The sequence below is a fragment of the Bubalus kerabau genome, chromosome 2 (assembly GCF_029407905.1).
Source record: "Bubalus kerabau isolate K-KA32 ecotype Philippines breed swamp buffalo chromosome 2, PCC_UOA_SB_1v2, whole genome shotgun sequence".
Classification (NCBI taxonomy): Eukaryota; Metazoa; Chordata; class Mammalia; order Artiodactyla; family Bovidae; genus Bubalus; species Bubalus kerabau.
Genome location: NC_073625.1, coordinates 199,285,139 through 199,308,044, shown reverse-complemented (window position 1 = coordinate 199,308,044; position 22,906 = coordinate 199,285,139). Strand labels below are relative to the sequence as shown.

General features: G+C 44.0%; 1 long non-coding RNA gene across 6 annotated transcripts; it reads right to left on the bottom strand.

Moving 5' to 3' along the window:
• Positions 1-628: 628 nt before the first annotated feature.
• On the bottom strand, positions 629-7,129 carry LOC129645053 (uncharacterized). 6 transcript variants are annotated; one of them, XR_008711139.1, is made up of 3 exons: positions 5,913-7,129; positions 4,782-4,922; positions 629-2,010 (listed from the first exon to the last, which is right to left on the bottom strand). It is a non-coding gene; the product is annotated as an uncharacterized LOC129645053 (long non-coding RNA). The 6 variants fall into 6 exon arrangements; XR_008711138.1 differs by having other exon boundaries at positions 4,782-4,915; XR_008711141.1 differs by lacking the exon at positions 5,913-7,129 and adding an exon at positions 5,016-5,453.
• Positions 7,130-22,906: the final 15,777 nt, after the last annotated feature.

The following is a 22,906-nucleotide window of genomic DNA, read 5'->3' as shown; positions in this document are numbered from 1 at the left end:
CAGCCCACGAACCAAGGAGCAATTTTTACTTTCAAGCCTTATTATTTAAGAAATACATTTCATAAAGCTATAGCTACCATAAAGAGTGATTCCTCTGAAGGATCTGGGCAAAGTCAATTGAAAACTTTCTAGAAATGGTTCACCATTCTAGATACCATGAAGAACACTCATGATTCATGGGACTAGGTCAAAATACCAACATTAACAGAAGTTTAGAAGACGTTGATTCCAGCCCTCATGGGAGACTTTGAAGAGTTAAAGGTTTCAGTGGAAGAAACAACTGCAGATGTGGTAGAAACAGCAAGAGAGCTAGCATTAGAAGTGGGGCCTGAAGATGTGACTGAACTGCTCAATCTCATGATTACATCTGAATGGATGAGGAGTTGCTTCTTATGGATAAGCAGAGAAAGTGGATTCTTGAGATGAAACCTACTCCTAGTAAAGATGCCGTGATGCTTGTTGAAATCACAATGGATTTAGAGTAATACATAACTTAGTTGATAAAGCAGTGGCAGAGTTTGAGAAGAGCGACTCCAATTTTGAAAGAAGTTCTCTAAATACACAGGTACAATGCTATCAAACAGCATTTCATACTACAGAGAAATCATTCATGAAAGGAAGAGTCAGCTGATGTGGCAAAATTTATTGTTGTTTAATTGTTGTCTAAGAAATTGCCACAGCCATTCAGGCTGTCAGCAAGTACCACCCTGATCAGTTAACAGTCACTGAGGCCAGATCCTCCACCAGCAAAAAGATTACAACTCTCTGAAAGCTCAGATGATGGTTAGCATTTTTCAGAAATAAAATACTTTTAAATTAAGGCATGTACATTTTTTAAGAGATAATGCGGTTGCACACTTAAAATGCTACAGTATAGTGTTAAGATAACTCTTCTATGTACTGGGAAACAAAAAAAAATTTGTGTGACTCACTTTATTGGAATATTCACTTTATTGCAGTGGTCTGGAACTGAATCTACAATGTCTCCATGGTATGTCTTTATTAGACATCATGATATCATGTGGTAGAATAAATAGCCTGTAAATTTAAATGCAACAGTATGGCATATGCCAAACACTGTAATATGCATGAAATTTCTATGAGGTAAATGAAATGAGCTTTAAAATGTTCTCAACAGGATTGATCTGGCTGCTATGTTGAGATTAGATTGCAGGTGATGGGATGGGGATGAACAGTTGGGGTGGGAGACTTATTAGGAGACTATTGAAATATCCAGGTGAGAGATGATGATGGCTAAGTCCATAGAAAAGATAGTGGAGGAGCTAAGACGTGTACATGTGGAGTGTTTTGAAGGTAGAGTCCACAATCTTGGCCAATTGATTGGATCTGGGGGATGAAAAAAAGAGAGAACTCAAGAATGCCTTATAGGTTTTGAGCCCCTGAACAACTAGAAGGCTAGAGTTGTGTTGCCTGGGACAGGGGGATGAAGGAGAAACCAGTTGTAGAGGACAGAAGGCCAGAGGTTCAGCGTGGTGAGCTGACTTACCTACTAGCTGTCTGGTAGGGTTTTCAAATAGGCAACTGGATAAAGGAGACTGGAGTTTAGAGGCGGGGTCAAAGCTGGAAAGCGGTGATCGACAGCCATGACACTGGATAAATCACCACTGAGGAGGGCAGGTAGGGAAGAGAAGGGGTCCAGGGACTGGGACCTGGGATACTGTGACATTGGAGGTTATGAAGAGAAGCCGGTAAATAAGTCTAAGGAAGCGCCGCGAGCAAGGCGGGAGGAGAACCAGGAGATAGCCGCGTCCTGGAGCCGAGGGAGGAGAGTGTATCCCGAAGGGGAAACACCCACTGTGGCAGAGAGCCTCAGAGGTCAAACCAGCAGCCTCCCAGGCTTCAGTCCAGGAGCTTGGCACTTTGCCTGTCTCCATCTCTGCCCACTTCTCATCACACTCCCCCGGAGTCAGCTCCCTTGTCCATGTTGAGCTTCTTCTCTTGGTCCCGTCAGGATTTGCAGGGCCCAGCATCTGCTCGATAGACGTTTGTCTAATAAACAAAAAGTGGATGAGGGACTCCAGGGGCTAAGAATCCACCTGCCCATTCAGGGGACGCTGATTTGATCCCTGGTCCGAGAAGATTCCACATGTCCCGGGTCAACTAAGCCCGTGCACCACAGCTACTGAGCACCCTAGAGCCTGTGCCCTGCAGCAAGGGGGCCACCGCAGTGAGGAGCCGCGCAGCACAAGGAAGAGGAGCCCTGTTCACCCGAACCGGAGGAATGGCAACCCACTCCAGTGTTCTTGCCTGGAGAATCCCAGGGACGGCGGAGCCTGGTGGGCTGCCGTCTATGTTAGTCGGACACGACTGAAGCGACTTAGCAGCAGCAGCCACAAGTCAGGGGTGAGCTGGAGCCACTTGTATTGGCTCATATGAACTAGTAATTGCTATAATTTCAGGAATTCTGAGAGCTAGCTGTTAAACACAGCCATAATTAAAAATCAAATTATTGGGGCAGGGAGGGATAAATCAGGAGTTTGGGATTCACAGATACACGCTACTATATATATAAAATAGATAAACAACAAGGACCTACTGAATAGCACAGGAAACTATATTCAGGGTCCTGTAACAAACCATAATGATGGAAAAGAATACATAGCTGAATCACTTTGTTGCACACCTGAAACTAACACAACATTGTAAATCACCTATGTGTGAAAGTGTGAAAGTCGCTCAGTCGTGTCCAACTCTTTGCGGCCCCATGGACTATACAGTCCATGGAATAGCCTTTCCCTTCTCCAGGGGATCTTCCCAACACAGGGATCAAACCCAGGTCTCCCGCATTGCAGGTGGATTCTTTACCAGCTGAGCCACCAGGGAAGCCCAAGAATACTGGAGTGGGTAGCCTATCCCTTCTCCAGGGCATCTTCCTGACCCAGGAATTGAACCAGGGTCTCCTGCATTGCAGGGAGATTCTTTACCATCTGAGCTATCAGGGAAGCCCAACTATATACTGCAATTAAATTAAATCAACTATACTTCAATTAAAAACTAAATTATATAAATTTATATCTAAATATATTTTTTTTTAAATACTCAAAATTTCCAATTATTTTGCTATGTTTCACTATTATCTATGCTCCTGAGTTCATTTATATCTATGGTATCTGAATGATGGAAACCCTCTGAAGTGGTGTGTCCATCTCTCCCCAAGACCACATCCAGTGATGTCAAGTTGGTGACTTGAAATAGACTGTGTGAAAGTATTTACACAACAGAAATTAGCAATTTCTACAAATCAGGGCACCCCTCCCCCCAAACCCCCTGCCAACCGCCCTGCCCTGTGTGTTGTTATACATTTGCCACGTGGTTCTATTTCCCACAAAGCCCTCCAGGAAGCAGCCTTTCTTCAGTGGGGGGTGGGAGGTGGGGGGAAATCACTGAATTGTGTAGAAAGCAGGATTTCCTCCTCCCAGTCTCTAACGCTCACTTGTGTAAATCCCAGGTGGACAAAACCACCAGAGGCTTGACTAGATTTCCCCTTCTCTCCCACCGGTGGTTTGCTGGTGTGCAGACAGCTGATGTTCAATGCCATCAATCAAATGGGTTTTGACACCACTGCTGATGACTTAGCCCCAAGCACCACCCTGCAGCCTCTTCCACTGGGTTCTTCTGAGGGAACGTTTAGATTTATGAAAATCACTCATTATTATTTAACTGGGTCAGCGGCTGAGCTGGTTATGAAACGGGTGTCTGGATCGGAAATGTGAGTCTCAACTGCCAGACTTGAAAGAATCTTTTTAAGAAAACATACATGGCGAATGTGGAGAGGAGTGGGATTATTCCCTTTGAATGAAAGCTGCGACTCCAGCCAGATTCTTCTCCAGGGCCCGTTCCGCTCCTGGATGACGCGATCCCTCTTACCGCTGGAGCGCGTTATGCTCTCTTTAAAGACTCGAGCTAATGGAATACTGAGAAAATCAATCTCTCCTTACTATGCTGGCCTGCTGTTTGGTAAATGGAAAGCAAATTCTTTCTTTTTCTAAGTAGGCAGGAATAACCCCTGGGGGATACCTTGATTATACCTTCCACATGTCCTGAATGAGTGTCCACATGTCATATCTATGCTTAACATACATTTAATTCAAAAAGGCCAACGTCCATATCCACTCACAACTCAGTGGGGACTCTGAGGGACAACTATTAAGGGACAGACCTACCCCTCTCCTCTGAAGAAGGCACATATCATCATGTAGTGCTTTTTGAAGCGAAGTTCAAATGACATCTAACATCCATAATAATATTTAGCATTTACTGAGCATTTGCCATGTGTCAGGTATCATGCTTTTTCACAGCCTCATAAGGTAGATTGTCATTTTATCCCCATTTTACTATTGAGCAAACTAGGGTAGACAAAGAGACCAAGTTCACTGTAAGGAGCAGAGTCTGAACTTAAACCCAGTTCTTTCTGACTCCAGACCTAGGGCCATGAAACACATTGTTTTGTGCCAATGGTCAAGCCTCAGAACCAAATGAAAACTCTGGGCAGTTTCAGCTTTAAAAGGGCTTTCCCCTGGGGCTTAGCGGTAAACAATCCGCCTGCAATGCAGGAGATGCAGGAGTCGCGGGTTCCATCCCTGGGTCTGGAAGATCCCCTGGAGGACGAAATGGTAACCCACTTAGTGTCCTTGCTGGGAAAATCCCATGGACAGAGGAGCCAGGCAGGTCCTTGGGGTCACTAAGAGTTGGACATAACTGAAGCGACTGAGCACGCGTGCATGCACACACACACTAAGAGCGAGAATATATTGTCTTACAAGATGGTAATGAATCCCTGTTGTTGAAGGCATTCAAGGAGAAATGCAAAGAACACTTAGTAGGGTAGGCTTCCCAGAGCAGCTGGCCTCTTGTTCAGGGAAGAATGACTGATCAAATCTGCTGCTTCCTAGAGCTGATTGCTCACGAGGGAAACAGAACACATATTTTGGTAAGAAAGCAAGCATTCTACAAAGTCAGATTAGAAATGAAGGGCGAAAATGCAATAAGCTGACCATATCATGAGGAAAGACTTGTTTCAAGTCCATCCAGTGGACTAGGCCTCTTCTAGGAATACTGACCTTCTCTCCACGGGACTGTTTACGGAAAAGCTGATGAGCACAGAGTTCCTTTGGCCTCCAGCCTTGTCCAGGACATCACCTGGATATCCCACCTGTAATTTTGCCCCAGTTTCCTGAGCCCTTCTCTGAACCTAGTTCATCCTCACACCTGAGTTATCAACACCACCACTGAAACCAATCTGACTTTTTATTCTCTTGCCTGATGTCAGTTCCATTCATCCAAAGTCAAGGTGCCAGCAGGGCCATGCTCCCTCAGAAAGCTCTGGAGAAGAACTGGCTTCCTCCTCATTTCCAGCCTCTGCAGCTTCGTTCTCTGCATGCCTTGGCTCATGATTCCCTCCTCCACCTCCAAAGGCAGCAGTAAAGGGCCTTGTTTCCTCATCAAACTTTCTGCTGCTTTTAAATCCCTCCTTCAGGACACCTGCGGATGCACTTAGGGCCCACCACAGGATAATACGGGATAATCTCTCCATCTCACGGGCTTCCCTGGTGGCTCAGATGGTAAAGAATCTGCCTGCTATGTGGTGAGGCCTGGGTTCAACCCCTGGGTTGGGAAGATCCCCTGGAAAAGGAAATGGCAGCCCACTCCAGTGTTCTTGCCCGGAGAATTCCATGGACAGAGGAGCTTGGAGGGCTACAGTCCATGGGGTCGCAAAGAGTCAGACATGACTGTTCAACTAACACTTTCTCTCCCAATCTCAAGATACCACTTAATCACATCTGTAAGTCATTTCTATCCTATGCAGTAACATTCACAGTCTCCAGGAATCAAGACCTGGATATCTTTGGGGGTCATTATTCAACCAGCCACATCTGCCTTGACCCACTTACCTCTCTTTCAAGTCCCAGCTCGATGGTCACCTCTTCGGGAATCTTGCCCTGACACTGTCAGGGAGGTGGGATTGGTGCCCCTTTTAAATTCCACGGCAATTTCGTCCAGGTCTTTATTTTAGCCTGTCGCCCTGTTATGCTGTAATTCACTCACTGAGTGCCTGCTGTGTGCCAGGCACTGTTTTTATAGCCATAAACAGACAGGACAAAGAGCCCTGCCCTTGTCGAGTTTCCATTCCAATGAGAGCGGACGGTCAATTTTTTTTTAAGTTAAAATGCCTACTACATTAAAAAGAAACAAATAATAAAGCACCACACACACACACAAAAACAGCATCAGAAGAGCTTTCTAGGGAGAGGGCGGCGCCTGTGCACGTGTTCTCAGGCTAGGGTGTGGCTCGTGTGTTCAGGCAGCAGAGGAGGGCCGGATCCTTTTTATAGGATCGCTTTCTCAGGCCTGCGTCTTACATAACTGCACAGGGTATGCATTCCATCAGCATCCAGAAAGTTCCTTTTACATTTAGCCCATTTACACAGACTATTCCAGGTAGCAGAGCAACTCTAATGGCTACTGCCTGAGAAAAAAACAATTGGAGGGGATAGCAGGGCGGAAGGAGGAAGACCAGTCAAAAGGCATCTCCCTACCTCCGCTGAATCCCCAATACTCTGCTGGAACATACAGGAGAGCAAAGAATGGACGGTTACATTCTGTAGCGTGATATAAGCTAGATTAAGGAGCCAAAATCTTCTGTGTATCCCAGGGCACTCCCTGATTACTTCCTAGATTCTCCTTTCTTTCTTCTTTTAAAAAAATATTTGTTTATTCATTTAGCCACATCGGATCTTAGTTGCGCCACGTGGGGTCTTTCGTTTTGGCTTGAGGGCTTCTACTTGTGAGGCACGTAATTGCGGCAAACAGGCTAGTTGCCCAAGGCATGTGGGATCTTAGTGCAGTGACCAGGGATCAGACCTGTGTCTCCTGAATTGGAAGGCAGATTCTCAACCACTGGGCCACCAGGGAAGTCCCCAGGTTTCACATTTCTTGAAAGAAGAAGCAGGTCAGATGACTTTTCAAATCCAACATTCTGTCACCCCAGCTGCCATCGGGCCTTCTTCACTCGGCTGTTCCGCAGTCGTCCCCAATTCTGCACGTCCAACCTGAATTGAGCCCTTTCTCCTCCCCACCTGGAACAGCCTCCTCCTGACTTCCCTCACCTGTCGATGGAGGCCTCATCTTCCCGCCTCATTCTGAAATCTGCTCTTCTCACCAGTCTTGCTGGGCCCCAGTCCTGGGACAGCATCCCTGCAGGCCCACGCCCCCACCCTGCCCCCAGCCTCTCTCCCAGGAGCTGCGGAGCCCTCTCCATCTCCATGTGCCGCCAGGCTCCTCCTCTGGCCGTCCCTCCGCAATCCAGGGATGCCCTTCCACTCCACCTCCAGGACCTACCTCTGAGTTCAAGTCCTTCGTTAGTCTGTCCTGGGCGTATCTCTTCATGACCTCATCTTCGTCAGAATTCCTCTGCCCTTTGTGATCTGTCACTTGGCAATATCCAGGGAGGAGGTAAAGTGAAAGTGCAGGCGCTCAGTCGTGTCCGACCCCCAGCGACCCCATGGACTGTGGCCCACCAGACTCCTCCGTCCATGGGATTTTCCAGGCAAGAGTACTGGAGTGGGGTCCATTTGCTTCTTCAAGGTAACGGCTAGGGAAAAGAATGCACACTTGGGAGGAAGATGGATAGGATTCAACTCCCAGCTGAGTCAGTCACTCTGTAGTATGTGAATTCATTCATCCTCTCTGGGCCTTAGTTTCTTCATATAATAGCTTGATAATAAAAAGATTTTAAAATGTAAAACCAATGTGAGCATCCAAAGTTAACAGCTACGAAGCACCCAGGATTCATTAGGTGCTCAATAAATGCTGATTCCCTCTTCCCTGCCTGATTTCCCTCACCAACAATCCCACTGCCTGCAGTTGGCATTTTGATTCCTTTCCCTACTGCCTTATTATATTTAGTTAAAACTTTATTTATAGATAAGTGTTAGTGACACATTTATTCCAGGTCATACCAACCCAGGTTAGAACACAAGTTAATGAGAACCCCTTTCGGTAATCATCTACTTGTGTGCATCAAAATCACCTTACAATGATCCAAGTCAATTTTTAAAACTTCTTTGAATATTTTTAAACATGCCCTACGGTAGAAGAGGAGAGTATGATAAACCTCTGTGTACCTGTTACTCAGCTCTGGTAATTGTCCATTTTTAGCCCGTCTTGTTTCATCTATCCCCCCACCAGCTCTCTATTTTTATTTCTGGAGTATTCTAAAGCAGATCTCAGACATCATAGTGCTCCACTCATAAATAATTCAGTAGGGATCTCTACTATGTAAAGACTTGCCTTGGTTAGCCAGGGCTGCCAAAACAAAATGCCGTAACCTCAGTGACCTCGGCAATGGAAATTTGTTTTCTCACCGTTCTGGAGGCTGGACATCTAAGATCAAGGTGCTGGCAGGTCTGGCTTCTCCTGAGGCCTCTGGGCTTTTTGGCATGCTCACGTGGCCCTTTCTCTATGCGTGCACTCACGGTGTCGCATCCTCCTCATAAGGACCCCAGTCCTGTGGGACCGGGGCCCCACCCTTATGGCCTCACTTAACCTTGATTTGATCTTTAAGGGACCTATCTCCAAATACAGTCACATTAGGGGTTAGGGCTTCAACATAATGAATTTGGGGGGAAAGACAATTCTGTCCATGTTTAAGAAACATGACATCATATCATAACATCGTTAGGCCTAAAAATAATAGAAACAATTTCTTAGCACTATTTAATATCCTTCCATGTTCAAACTTCCTTAGTCACCACCCCCCAATATATTTTTTAACAGATGGCTTGTTTGAAACATTCTTTTTGAAATACAGATTCCCAGGCCCCATCCTGGAGTGGCAATTTAGCTCCCACTTTGCTGCTTCTGGGGAGGCCTGATAGTTACTGATGGTTATTTAAATGCTAATGGAAGTTTGGCCTTTACATAGTGTAATCAGAATTCTGCCAACATTGATGGATTTCTACCAAGAAAGTAACTTCTAGAACAAGTGTCATTAAGTAAAGAAATTCACTCATTAGTTTTCCCTACAGCACAATTAGTTTCCAGTTTTACCATTTTTTATTAAAGTTTATTGGAATTATCTTCACTGGCATCAATTCTTTTCCTGCTTAAATTTTATAATGAAATTTGATTCACCATCTGGTTTTTGTCCAGGCCAAGTTTTACCAGTTATAACATCTGCCTTTGTGATTTTCTCTTTGTGGCCAGTATTTCTACCAAATCCAGCTGTTCCCGGATTTGCAGGTCCACATTTTGTCAAGTTTTGATTCTTCAGGTAATTTTCAGTCAAGTCATCCTTTTCCCCCTGTATGTAGTGTTAGAAGTTGTCAATCTTGTTTTGTATTGATTATTTCTACCAGTTATGTTCATTATTGCTTTGAGAAAAGGCTGAGAGCTTGGATTTTTCTACTTAGCCATGAAAAAAAAAAAAATGTTCTGTATCTAAGAGATGGCAAGGGAGACGGCGTGTGGGAGTCAGCCAGGGAGAGAGACACACCCGCAGAGGGAGAGAGAGGCTTGGGGAGGAGGCTGCAGCTGGCTTGGGATAGAGTTTGCCCAGCTCTCTGCTGGCTGCAAATGTGCTTGGAGGTCAGAAGGGCAAGATTAAAACAGTGTGGAGGCTGCAGTATGGTTGGTGAGCATGGGTTAGGCAAATAGCTGCAGGACTTGAAATCCTGGGAAGTTAAACACACACTTGTCAGCTTGCCCCTCCCGGACCTCCCCGCTTTATGGCTCTTTCTCGCTTCCTCATCCCTGTGAGTCTGGGGTGAGTGAGAGCCCTCTGCTCTTCTTGACCTTCAGACCAACTGCCGCAGCCCCGAGCCTCGATTCCTCCCCACGGCCGCGGGCCATAAGGTACCTTTAGCAGAGGTGGCCTCCCCCTCAATTTTGTCAGTGCCTAGCCTGGTGCTCCATGAGCAGTGAGGTCCAAAAACCACCTGTTGACTTATTCATCTTAAAACATTGCCATTATGATGTCAAGTCCCATAAGCTAGGCCACTGTTAAATGCAAACACATTGAACTCAACCTACCACTTCCTGGGGGGGTAAGTGGGCGGACGGATCCAGATTCGGCAGTTCTGAACTGTTGGGAGGCCTCTCAATCTGTCTACAGGAGTGAAGCTTGAGAAGTTTTATTTTTTGCCGACGTTCCCCAGCAAATGCCTGCTGCACACCCACACGCTTAGCCAGCAAGAACAGAAGAGCTGCTGCAAGGATTGTTCCCTCTGGGACCGATCCGCAGGGCAGCCTCCCTGAGGCGTGCAGTCCTGCCCGGGGCGGGGGGCGGGATCCCCCCAGGAGGAGGGGGCGACCGATGAAAGTGCAGCAATGGCTGCCCATAGTCCTGCCAGGGGACAGTGAGGCCCAGTGGAGACCTGGTGGAGGCTTGGAGGAGGGCCACCCGGAGGAGACAACCAACTCAGAGACAGGGCCGGGGGAGGACTGCAGGGCCGTGTGTGTGTGTGTGTGTGTGTGTGTGTGTGCGCACGTGCTCAGTTGTGTCCAACTCTGTGACCCTATGGTCTATAGCCCACCAGGCTCCTCTGTCCATGGGATTCTCTCCAGGCAAGAATACTGGAGTGAGTTGCCATTTCCTTTCCAGGGGATCTTCCCAACGCAGGGATCTTCTGTGCCAATGTCAAGCGGCTTCATTATGAGTGGCAGCACCCATAACATAAACTGTGCTTACAGTATTCAAGCCCAAGAATTAGCAAAAGAAAACAGGAGGAAGAAGAGAAGGGTGCTGGCCTTCAAGAGAATTTGAGACGAGAGAGAAGGAGAGGGCTGCCCTCCGTGTTTCTCAAATTCCCCTTCAGGTTGGAATTAGCTGGGGTGGCTGGGGTTGGGGTGCTTTAAAAAGATTGAGGCCCCAGCCCCACTTCTACCCCAGAGGCTGATGTAATTGCTCTGGGTCCGGTCCTGGTCATCCAGTTTTTCAAAAGCTCCCCAGGGGGGGTTTAATGTGCAGCCTATGGAGACAACTGGGCTAGATTGAAGACAGAGAAGGAAACCTGAGCTCCCTGGGTCTTCCGTGGCCCGCAGTGACAGGGAGAAGCCCTTGGACCTGACCTTTGGTGTTAGGTGGCAGGCTGCGGGGCTCGAGGCCAAGCGCTGGGCGTGGCATCTTCGGGTCTGAGCGGAGCTTTGGGACTGACCGCGGACCACTGCGAGGGCTTGGCCAGCGAGCTTGCGGGGCACAGGAGACCTGGGCTCCCCAGGTTGCTGGGTGCCAGGCAGTCCCTTCCTGCCTTTGCTCCCCTCAGAGACTCTCCAGCTCTAAACCATTCCGAATCTCAGCTTTCATTAAAATAGCCCAGTCACTTCTAGCTCAACAGATTTTTTTTTTCCCCTCCATGAATTATTCAAACTTGGGAGTCGAATGTTGAAAATAACATGTTGGAGTTGTCCTCATTACAAAGCTTTTAGCTGTGACTCGCTGGCTGCCTTTATATTTACAAAGCCTGGTCTCTGCAGATTGGGGGGTAGGGGGAGGTGACTGCAGTCAATCATTTACAGAGTCTCTAGAGAATGCCACGTGGAGATGAAGTAAGTAATAAACCCCCACAGAGTAAACAGAGGCAGTGGAACCACCATGGGCTCCCAGAAGGGTCCCCGGCCTTGGGCGAACCTCCCGGTCTCCCTGGGCATCCGTTTCGGCCGCGTTCATAAACGTCTGTCTCACGCCTGCCCTGTAGACGGGGATTAAGTGGCTGACACCTCCCCTCGAGGAGCCCCCAGCTGGGGGGTTGAGGCAGACACGTATCCAGGCAGTGATAAGAGGATATGAATAAGAGGCGGAATATGCTACAGATTTTAACTTGTGGCTTTCTCCTTGACTTCTAACCACCACACAGAAAATTCAGAATAAGCAGAAGGTGGGACCAAGTGATGACAGCCCTCAGTGGTGTGGGGGAGGCAGAGTTTCTGCCCACGGGCCACCACCGCATCATCGCAGATGTTGCCACATTCCAGACCACGCAGGGCTTCACTGTGACGGCTTCTAGACCTGGGATTGTCAAGGTGGGGAAATGAAACCTGGGTGATTGGTGTAATTTGCAAGAAAGTTATAAATATACTGTCATGCCAGAGGAAAGGTATTTCTAGAGAACAGAAAAGAGATCAGATTCATTTGCTTAATTTTCAAAATCATTCTCTCTCTCTCTTTTTTAACTGCTTCCTGATTAAACAAATCCCACCCAAGGCAGTGGAGGAAGTTATATCTGGTGACTGTGCAAGAATCAGCAGACAATAATATCTGGGAATTTTCACAGCATATGTCAAGGAGCTGAGGAATTTCAAATGCTAAGACATTTATGATGTCGTTTTACTTTGCTTTAGAAAAGATGGTTAAGGTGCTATCACGTAAACCAGTAATTTCGAGCCTCTAGCGTATGTCTGAAGCGCGTCAGGCTTGCTAAAACACGGATTGCTGGGCCCACTGCCGGGGTTTCTGACTCCAGGGCCTGAGAACTTGCATTTCTAACAAGCTCCCAGGTGATGCTGAAGCTGCCAATTGGGATGGAGCTTTGAGAAGCACTGATATTAACACCTACTTTCAGTATTTGAAATGCTGTTCGAAGCAGCAAATACAGCGCATTGAAGGACTCTCAGGGCTGTGCTCCCACTGTCCTGTCTCCTCTCTTTTCTTGTCTGTTCCTGTTCTGACTTGGTTCTCATTACCTGTAACATGAAAAGTGAAAGTGAAAGTTGCTCAGTCATGTCCGACTCTTTGTGACTATACAGTCCATGGAATTCTCCAGGCCAGAATACTAGAGTGGGTAGCCTTTCCCTTCTCCAGGGGATCTTTCCAACCCAGGGATCAAGCCCAGGCCTCCCACATTGCCGGCAGATTCTTTACCAGCTGAACCACCAGGGAAGCCCAAGAATACTGAAGTGAGCAGCCTTTCCCTTCTCCAGGGGATCTTCCTGACCCAGGAATCAAACCAGGGTCTCCTGCCTTGCAGGCAGATTCTTTACCAACTCAGCTATGAAGGAAACCCACCTGTAGCATGGATCTGTGGCCAATCAGCTGTAGAGAAATGTGTCCCTTCTTGGCCACCATCATCTTACATAATCATTAGCACAATTACGCCCTTTGTAAAATCTGCATCTTGGCTCATCCAGATTATTTTCCCCTCCAGTTTCTTCCGGTGAAAAAAAGAAAGAAAGTGGAAGTTGCTCAGTCATGTCCAACTCTTTGCGACCCCATGGAATTCTCCAGGCAAGAATACTGGAGTGGGTAGCCTATCCCTTCTCCAGCGGATCTTCCCGACCCAGGAATCGAACCCAGGTCTCCTGCATTGCATGCGGGTTCTTTAACAACTGGGCTATCAGGGAGAGCAAATAATAAATTTTTAAGAATTTCCCCAGCTGAAGAGTCCATGACTTTTTGAAGCAATGGATTTAAGAACCACTGTCCATTTGTTTTGAGAGGAGGCGAAAAACCACTTTTACAGAGCATCCACTTACCTACTTGTGTTCCAAGTTTCATTCAATTCTCCTGAAACCATTTGAGTCATGCCATTTTCAAGATAGAGGCTCAGCAGTTGAGAGAGTTTAGGTCAGTTGCCCAGTCACCCAGCCAGTGAGCTGTGGAGCAGGGTTTGAACTCTGAACTGTCCTTGGTCCGTTCAGCATAATGCAGGCTTTCCTGCTGCGGGGGCAAAACGAGAACGATGCCAGGGAATTGCTTCCTCCCATGGACTGCTCGTCTGACACTTGGGTGTTTGCACCCAAGAAGGAGGCCTTGGCGCCAGGCCCCTTTGTTTACATACAGGTCTGGGATCCCACACACACGAAAACTGAACACAGAGCCCCGGGCCGGGTGGAGAGCCAGGCCCAGCTTGGATGGCATGCCTGTCAACGCAGCAGAAATACTACAGGGGAAGGCAAAAACATTTCAAAGATACAATCACAGCCATTTTCTTCTTGCGGGAGCCAATAGCTTTTGACTCTCTATTTGAATAGGCTTTTCTTTTCCTTAAAAAAAAAAGAAAAAGCTGTTCTATTTGTAGCTCTCCTCATGACAAGGTCACGGTGGCCACAAGGATGATAAGAGGAAACCTCTCTGTGACACAGGCGAGCCTCGCCAGTCTTAACATCCCGTAAATTCAAAATTGCTGGTCCGAGTGACACTCAGGGAAGAAAACGGATGTCTTTCCCAAATCTGGTCATTAGTGAGAAGGAAGTGAGCGCCATCAGCTGCCACTTATTAGCGGGGGCCATCTGCTTTTTCATAAGCAGCCTTTAAATTATCTGCAGTCAAGAAGCCCAGCTCAGTCCGTCTCAGAGGCAGCTGGAAACTGAACCAGGGACGTCTGGGAGAACTGAAGTCAGAATCGTGAGCCGCAGATGCTGGAGAGGGGTTTAAATGATTACCCATGCTTTGAAGGAAGCCACACAAGAGCCAATGCCTGAACTGAGGTTTGGGGGACAGGGGAGTACTAACGGTCTAGTCCAGTGCTCGCAAACTTCAATGTGTTGATGATAAAACCATGAGATTTCTGTTACGTGCAGCTTCTGTTTCTTTTGGTTCAGAATGGGGTAGAGATGATGCTCTTCTAGCAAGCTCCCAGCAATGCCAACTTCCCTGTCCACAGACTTGCCTGTCCAAGTTGGAGGGTCTGGAGAACTTTCCTTGTAGAGTCTTCAGTGGTCTTAAAGGAATCGATTTCTAGATCCTCAAAACCTATTTTCACTGTTTCCTAAATTCTAAGGAAGTGAGATCAAAGCTATGTGCTCCCCTTTACAACAGACTTCTTCCTGCTTCTCTTCCCTCCTGTCCTGCATCTCAAAGCTTACAATGGTGCATTGCTTCAGGGCGCAGAAACCCACCGATTCCCGAGCAAAGCAACACTTTGAAATGTTCGTGTTACTGTTGAGAAAGTGACTAACTCTAATCACTGGTTACAAATATTTTCACAAGTCAAATGGTGTTGATTCATTGCTCTCAACAAAGTTGAAGGAGATGTGAATTATTTGCTAATAGTTATTTTTAGATAATTTTGAGGGGAAAAATCACTAAGTGATTTTTAGCATTTATTCAAAAAGAATTCAAAGAATTTAATGACATCTCTGTAACAAAACTTCCAACCCCACTGCCGAAATTTGAAAAAAACTTCTCAGCATTCTATTGAAAAAAAGAAAAAATAAGGTGAGTATTGATTCTGCGAAGGGAAAGTCAAACTGGAGTTCTTATTGCTAAGACAACTCTCTAAAATGGAGCTGGGAGGCCACTGAGGAAGTGGACCCTATGCAGGTCTTGGTCCTGATCAAGTCTGAACTTTGACCACTTACTTTCTTAACGCAGGCCTCCAGAACACCTGCCCAGTGTTCCAGAAACCCAAGCTACTTGTTGGACCCCTACCCTAAAATAACTCATGACAAAAAATCAAATAACTTATGACTGTCTATCCTTTATGGATAAATATTTATTTTCCTGCATCAAATTCAATTTAATTCCTGCCAGACAACTAACAACCTTGTGACTTTTGCCTTTATAAGCTCCTGACTTTCTTCCTCAGAACACTGTTAATGATTTTACCAGAATCTGTGCATTCTGAATTGCAGATCTTAAGACCACAAATTATTCTTTGCAGAGAATTATCCAACATTGCTGAATCCTATTCCATTTTAGCAGTAATAGTCAACATAGAACTATTACTTGGTTGTTTTTAGGAAGTAGAACAAAGAAAGGAAAAAGTTGATCCAATTATGAAGTGATCCATTTCCAATAAAAATTGTGTTTGATAATAATAACTACCAAAACATATATTTGTGTTTTTATCCATTGTTTACCATTCACGATTGTATGACTCAATCTAGCGAAATGTTTTAACCCTTAGAGACTTATGAGCTCTGAGTTTATATGCATATTTTTTGTTGTAGAAAAATATGATGCAAAGTATGTTTCACAGGAGTAAAGTTCTATATGGTAAAGGAATGAAAATATGAATCAAAGAGAGGAAAGAATGAGGCAACATTTAGAAGAGCTCATTCAAATATTTCTAAACAGATAATGATATCAAATCACTATGGTACATAGATTCCATTGGAAACTTTTTTAAAATTATATAACAGTCTTGCTTAGTGGCTCAGTTGGTAAAGAATCTGCTTGCAATGCAGGAGACCCAGGTTCGGTCCCTGAGTTGGGAAGATCCCCTGGAGAAGGGAATGGCAACCCACTACAGTATTCTTGCCTGGAAAATCCCATGGACAAAGGAGCCAGGCAGGCTACAGTCTGTGGGATCACAAAGAGTCAGACACGACTGTGTGATAACTTTCACTTTCTTTCATAACTTTCACTTGCTTTCAATGTCAATATTTTAAGAAAAGCTGGTTCCTGTATATTTTTAATGGATGATTACACATAGGTTTCACTGGAAGCATTTTTTTATAAAGCAGTTTTTAAATATTTGTATTTATTTATTTGGCTGCTCTGGGTCTTAGTTGCAGCATGCAGGATCTTCAGTCTTTGTGGCATGTGGGAGCTAGTTCCCTGATCAGGGATAGAACCTGAGTCCCCTGCTTTGGGAGTGTGGAGTCGTAGCCACTGGACCACAGGGGACGTCCCTGGAAACATGTTTTAAATTATATAAAGTTTATTTCAAAATATTAGTATTTATAATAGGGAATTGGCTTCTTCTTAAACTTAGGTGTAAACATAAAAATAATGCGTTGCATAGTTTTTTCAATTCTTTTTAATTTACAGAATAAACCAATGTTTGAAGACCAAATGTCATGGCAGAACATCCCTCAGACTTTAGGAGAATATCTTTGGTATCTTCATTTTACCAACCAGTTTTTTATTTGGCTTGCTTTTTAAATCATGAATTCCACTTAAATTATGGTTTATTCATTCATCTGTTTGTTTGGTTTTTGTTTTCTGGTTTGGCAGGAGGAGGTAAGAGGGATGGGGAAGGTTGATGGAAAAGATAAAAGAGAATATTGGGTTGGTATCTCCAAGAGATAGTACTTCTTTGGGTTATTATATAGATATAGTATATATATAATATATATATTTTATATAGCCAACAATTCCAGCCATCTTCTCATCTTTTATCTCTATTCTACCTTATTTCATACTTCAAAAATGTATAATGAAACAAATGTGCAAGGTATTACTACTACTAATAATATGAACCCTTATGGATTTACCACTCTGCTCATGAAGGAGAATGTTTCCGTTCTGTTGGAGTCCTCTTCGCACCCCACCTTCATGCCATTCTCCTGACCTTCCTTCTCCCAAAGGAAGCACAAGTCTAAAGTCTGTGTACATGATTCCATCACTCAGAAAAGAAAATAGATTTCCACACATGCCCTAGCGACCTTCAGTTCCGTTTTGCCTGTTTCTGGACTTTCCACAATTGTTATCATATTGCATATATTCTGCAATGTGAGCTTTTTCACTTGGCTTTTTTTTTGAAAGATGCATTCCTGTTGATACATGCAGCTAAAGTTCATTCCTCTTCATTATGGTAAGGTATTGTGTAAGTATGGCAGAAATGGTCCATTAAGAAGATGCTATCGTGAACATTTTTGTATATGTCTTATGTTGTACACACATTAGAGTTGATCTGGGGCTAAGTGTGTATGTGGTGTGCTTACACATCTCTGGGATTGCTAGGTAACAGAACATTTTATGTGTGTGTTCAACTTTACTAGATAATGCCAAATTATTTTCAAAATGTTTGGAATAATTTATATTCCCATCAACAGTATATAAGGATATAATTTGTGTGTATATATCTCACAGTTGCCTCACCAACATGTTCTAAAATGCTTTATCAATTTGGGGGCTGTAAAATAGTATCTCTTCCAGGCTTAATTTCCACATTCCTAATTATAAATGAGATTGAGAGTGTTTACATGTGTTTATCGGGCATTATGCTTTCTCTTCTGTCAAATGCCTTTCCGTGCCTTTTGTTTGTTTTTTCAGCTAGCTTTAGTCTTTCTGAAAATTAATTTCTAAGATATGTGTGTTATACATATGTTTGCTATCAAGTGTTTTATACATACAATATGTATATTATAAAACATATTTTTTTTCTGGATAAATTCGTTTGTTGGTTATATGTTCTGCATGTTTCTTTTCCCAGACTGTAGCTTTCTTTCACATTCAGTTTGCCCCTTTTGATAAATAGAATTTTTTAATTTTAATGGCACTGAGTTTGACAATACTTTCCTTCATGACTTGCACTTTTTGTTCTTGTTTAGAGAATTCTTTCCTACATTGAGATCAGATTGATATTCTCCTATGTTTTCTGCTATAAGTTTCGAAGCTTTCCTTTGCATACTTAACTGGTTGCTGTGTGTAGTGTGAGGTAGGGATCCAGTTATTTTCCTTACACCAACTACTGAATGGTCTACACTTTCTCCAACAATATGCAATGCCAGCTCTGTTGTAGATAGTTTCCACTCATGCTTGGGGCATCTTCTGGGGTCGATTGTTTTCCATGGGTTCCATTTCTCAAAATCCCTCTCTTCTATAGCTTCCTTCCAACTGTGCCTCAATCAATGTAGGGAAGTCATGCCTTTATCTTTACCTTGTCTAAGGATTCTTGGAGATATTTGCTTCCTCTGTACCTGCATCACAGCATTGGTGCAAAGCAATCAAATAGGCGTATAGTCGGGATGGAGGAGTAAAAGACATGTGCTCTTCTTCTCCTGTGGGAACACCAAAATCAATAGAATGGGAAAGACTGGAGATCGCCTCAAGGAAATCAGAGATACCAAGGGAACGTTTCATGCAAAGATGGGCTCAATACATGACAGAAATGGTAAGGACCTAACAGAAGCAGAAGAGATTAAAAAGAGGTGGCAAGAATACACAGAAAAATTGTACAAAAAAGGTCTTAATGACCTGGATAACCACGATGGTGTGGTCACTCTCCTAGAGCCAGACATCCTGGAGTGTAAAGTCAAGTGGGCCTTAGGAAGCATTACCATGAACAAAGCTAGTGGAGGTGATGAAATTCCGGTTGAGCTATTTCAAATCCTAAAAGATGATGCTGTGAAAGTGCTGCACCCAATATGCCAGCAAATTTGGAAAATTCAGCAGTGGCCACAGGACTGGAAAAGGTCAGTTTTTATTCCAATCTTAAACAAGGGCAATGACAAAGAATGTTCAAACTACTGTGCAATTGTGCTCATTTCACATGCTAGCAAGGTAATGCTCAAAACCCTTCAAGCTAGGCTTCAACAGTACATGAACCAAGAACTTCCAGACATACAAGCTGGATTTAGAAAAGGCAGAGGAGCCAGAGATCAAATTGCCAAAATTCATTGGATCATAGAAAAAGAGAATTCCAGAAAAACATCTACTTCTGCTTCATTGACTATGCTAACGCCTTTGACTGTATGAATCACAATAAATTGTGGAAAATTCCTAAAAAAGAATTTTCCAGACCACCTTATCTGCCTCCTGAGAAACCTGTATGCAGGTCAAGAAGCAACAGTTAGAACTGGACATGGAACAACAGACTGGTTCCAAGTTGGGAAAGGAGTACATAAACACTTGTATATTGTCACCTGTCTTACTTAACTTACATGCAGAGTACATCATGCAGAATGCCAGGCTGGATGAATCACAAGCTGGAATCAAGAGTTCTGGGAGAAATATCGACAAGCTCAGATATGCAGATGATACCACTTTAATGGCAGAAAGTGAAGAGGAACTAAAGAGCCTTTCGATGAAGGTGAAAGAGGAAAGTGAAAACGCTGGCTAAAATGCAACATTAAAAAACTAAGATCATGACATTCAGTCCCATCACTTCATGGCAAATAGATGTGGAAAAAGTGGGAACAGTGAGAGACTTTATTTTCTTGGTCTCCAAAATCACAGAAGACAGTTGACTGCAGCCATGAAATTAAAAGAGGCTTGCTCCTTGGCAGAAAATCTATGACAAAGCTAGACAGTATATTAAAAAGCAAAGATATCACTTTGCTGACAAAGATCCGTCTAGTCAACCTATGGTTTTTCCAGTAGTCATGTACGGATGTGAGAGCTGTACCATAAAGAGGGCTGAGCACCAAAGAATTAATTGATGCTTTTGAACTGTGGTGCTGAAAGACTCTTGAGAGTCCCTTGGATGGCAAGGAGATCAAACCAGTCAATCCTAAAGGAAATCAACTCTGAATACTCAAAGGAAAGACTGATGCTGAAGCTGAAGTTTCATACTTTGGCTACCTGATGGGGAGGACCAACTCATTGGAAAAGACCCTGAGGCTGCGAGAAATTGAAGGCAGGTGGACAGGGGACAGCAAAGGATGAGATGGTTGAATGGCATGACCGACTCAGTGCACATGAGTCTGAGCAAACTCCAGGAGATGGTCAACGACAGGGAAGCCTAGTGTGCTGCAGTTCAAACGAGTTGGTGACTGAACAACAACAATAATCAAATAGGATATTACACATAATGTGCTTAGTCAGATACCTGCCACAGAGTTAGCCCTTCAGTTCAGTTCAGTCCGACTTCTTGCGACCCCGTAAATCGCAGCATGCCAGTGAACTGTAATTATCATCATCATGGTATCTTGTAATCCTTAATTTATTTCTTTAGCATCACTGTAGATAGATTGTCAAAAATGAATTATTTGAACATCTTCTAAGAGGGACCAGGCCATGTAGCATAAACTGCCTGCCTTATGCCACCCAAACAAATTAATGGAAAAGAGAAATTAAGTTATGAAAATCTATGTGCATATATCATCAAGACCCTGATGCTGAGAAAGATTGAAGATGCGAAGAGAAGGGAATGACATAGGATTAGATGGGGTTGGATGGCATCACCAACTCAATGGACATGATTTTGAGCAAGTGCCAGGAGATGGTGAACGGCAGGGAAGCCTGGCGTGCTGCAGTCCAAAGAGTTGCAAAGAGTCAGACACGACTGGGTGACTGAACAACAACATCATGACCACAGTGCCAGGCACAAAATGTTCATTCAATACAAGTTTATTGTAACTGGAAGATAGATTCTCAACGTAGTAATGCGTGGACTTTGGAGCCAAACTAAACCTGAACTTGAATCTGGTCGCTTCGATTTACTAGGTATGGTACCTTGAGTGAGTTACCTCATATCTCTGCACCTCAATTTCTTCATAGGTTTGCTGTAAGAGTTAAATGCATTCCAAATGCTTAGCACAGTTCCTGACACATGGTAAGCAACTAATAATCATTTTTGTTGTGTTGACTGTTGACATGTCCCAAGTTTAACTCTCCTTGGAGCAGCTGCCTGCTGTGAAACCTGCTGTTGGCACCTCTGCATTTCAGGGAGTCACCCAAGCACCACGGAGGTTGCCCCACTTATTTGGCCATGGGGCTGACCTTGTCTTCTTTCAGAATGTCTCCTGACAATATGAATTATTTATTTCTCCTGGAATTCTTAACTTGTGATAATTATTTACCAAATGAAGGGGAAAAAATGATTTCCAGTTAGCATGACAGAAAATTTTTAATCGCAGAAAGGGGGAACATTGATAAATTTAATAATGTGATATTTCTAGTGAAGAAGAATGCTGAAGCAAGAGAAACCTGACCATACCCTAGCACGTGTGCTTGGGGATATTAACCAACTTCTCTGACCATCTGCTTCTTCATGGGTAAAATGCAAAGTTTGCTAGATTGTGAGGACGATTTGGATGTATGTAAGTCACCTGGAATGGTTTCTTATGCATAGTAGGTCCTCAATCCATGGCAAATAAACACGTTTGCTGATTCAAAGAGACTCAGACCCTAAGTTGGATAGCAAAACAACCACAGAAGGAACGTCTCCTTCTTCTGCATCATGGCTTCTGGAGCGTGGATTGCAAACTAGCAGTTTCATTTGGATCGTGCAGGGTATTGAAGCACTTTGACTCTGTGGTCGATATTTCTAAAATTGGCAGACGTATTGACACTGTTGGATGACTTCCACCCTCTTCAAGGTAAGCTTTCACAAGATGTATCAGAAGAGGCAGTAGATACTGTCTTCTAGAAGTTAAACATCATTGTAATAATTCTCTAATTTATGATGAAAAACACTAACAGCTTCAGAAATCAGGATTCAAGTCTCTCATCAGCACTTTCTCTTCTAGGAGGAAATGCACATGGATGGCCAGATTGTGAACAGAGAATCTCCTGGTGAAGAAGAAATCAGAACAAGCGGGATGTTAAACAATCCCAGTGGCCAATGACATCAGTCTAGATGAACTGAACCACCCATGCCCTCCACTCGGCAAGAGGCCACAGAGACAGTTATCTGCATCTGCGCCTCCCTTGAGCAGACAGCCTTGGAGAATGATATCAACTTTTATGCTCCTCAACTCTTCTTTATTTAGGCTCCATGCAGATATAGTTCAGTACAAGCCCTCTTATCTAACCAAACTGAGAAATGCTGTTGGGAAAATGTGTTTTAAAAGTTCATTGAAAAAAAATGAGAAAATCAAAAAAGAATGCACTTAGCATTTCTTCTAAAACATTTAAAAGTGCCTTTCTTTGTATGCCAATGTTTTGATATAGGACAAATACCTTTTCTTTAAAACTGACCTTCTTTCCTTTGTGTAAAGCCTACTCATAAGGCATCATCTATAATTTCTAGTTTAAGTTTCTTTAAAGTAGAGAAACAACATAAAGACAGCTACAAAGTAATTTGAGATTTTTTAGAATTTTCATCACAGTTTTCCCTTTATGTGTTATTCAATAGCAACTTTATATTTTTTAATTGGAGGATAGTTGCTTTACAATATCGTGTTGGTTTCTGCCATACATCAACATGTCCATCAACAGACAAATGGATACAGCAATTGTGATACATAGACACAATGGAATATTACTTGGCTATAAAAAAGAATGCATTTGAATCAGTCCTAATGAGGTGGATGAATCTAGAGCCTATTATACACAGTG